Here is a 1,783-nt window from a genome sequence, read left to right as displayed (position 1 = left end):
TCAATTACCATAGATAGAGAAACCAAAGTATTCTGTGACAAAACCAAATTCACACAATATCTTTCCATGAATCCAGCCCTCCAAAGGATAATAAAGGGAAAACACCAACACAAGGACAGAAACTACACCCTAGAAAAAGCAAGAAAGTAATCCTTCAACAAACCTAAAAGAAGACAGGAGGAAGAACAGATTCACAACATTAACAACAAAAATAGCAGGAAACAACAATTATTTTTCTTTAATTTCTCTTAACATTGATGGACTCAATTCTCCAATAAAGAGACATAGACTAACAGACTTGCTACACAAACAGGACCCAACATTTTGTCGATTACAGGAAACACACCTCAGGGAAAAGGACAGACACTACCTCAGAGTAAAAGGCTGGAAAACAATTTTCCAAGAAAATGGTCAGAAGAAACAAGCTGGAGTAGCCATTCTAATTTGAATAAAATTGACTTCCAACACAAAGTTTCAAAAAAGACAAGGAGGGGCACTCCATACACATCAAAGGTAAAATCTTCCAAGAGGAACTCTCAATTCTGAATATCTATGCTCCAAATACAAGGGCAGCCACATTCATTAAAGAAACTTTAGTAAAGCTCAAAGCACACATTGCATCTCACACAATAATAGTGGGAGACTTTAACACTCCACTCTCACCAATGGACAGATCCTGGAAGCAGAAACTATACAGAGACACATGGACACTAACAGAAGTTATGAAACAATGGATTGAATAGATATCTACAGAATATTTTATCCTAAAACAAAATGATATTCCTTCTTCTCAGCCCCACATGGTACAACCTCCAAAATTGACCATATAATTGGTCACAAAACAGGCCTCCACAGATACAAAAATATTGAAATTATCCCACGCATCCTATTTGATCACAATGGACTAAGGCAGATCTTCAATAACATTCACATGGAAACTGAACAACACTCTACTCAATGATTCCTTGGTCAAGGATGAAATAAAGAAATTAAAGACTTTTTAGAGTTTAATGAAAATGAAGCCACAACATACCTAAGCTTATGGGACACAATGAAGGCAACCCTAAGAGGAAAACTCATATCCATGAGTGCCTCCAAAAAGAAACCAGAGAGAGCGTACACTAGCAGCCTGACAGCACACCTAGAAGCACTAGAACTAATGGAAGCAAATTCACCCAGTAAGAGTAGAAGGCCAGAAATAATCAAACTCAGGGCTGAAATCAACCAAGTGGAAACAATAAGAACTATTCATAGAATCAACCAGACCAGGAGCTGGTTCTTTGAGAAAATCAACAAGATAGATAAACCCTTAGATCAACTGATGAGAGGGCACAGGGACAGTATCCTAATTAAGAAAATCAAAAATGAAAAAGGAGACATAACAGCAGAACCTGAGGAAATCCAAAACATCATCAGATACTACTACAAAAGGCTATACTCAACAGAACTAGAAATGGATGAAATGGACAACTTCCTAGACAGATACCAGATACCAAAGTTAAATCAGGATCAGATTGACAATCTAAACAGTTCCATTTCCCCTAAAGAAATAGAAGCAGTCATCAATAGTCTCCCCCCTCCCCCCAAAAAAAACCCCAGTACCAGGTAGGTTTAGTGCAGAGTTCTATCAGACCTTCAAAGAAGACCTAATTCCAACTCTTCTCAAACTATTCCACAAAATAGAAACAGAAGGTACTCTACCCAATTCATTGTGTGAAGCCACATTGGTTTTAATTTTGATTTTTTATCAAATATTTTCTTTATATACATTTCAAATGCTATC

Source organism: Mus caroli, unplaced genomic scaffold (assembly GCF_900094665.2).
Source record: "Mus caroli unplaced genomic scaffold, CAROLI_EIJ_v1.1 scaffold_22479_1, whole genome shotgun sequence".
NCBI lineage: Eukaryota > Metazoa > Chordata > Mammalia > Rodentia > Muridae > Mus > Mus caroli.
This window is presented reverse-complemented; position numbering follows the sequence as displayed.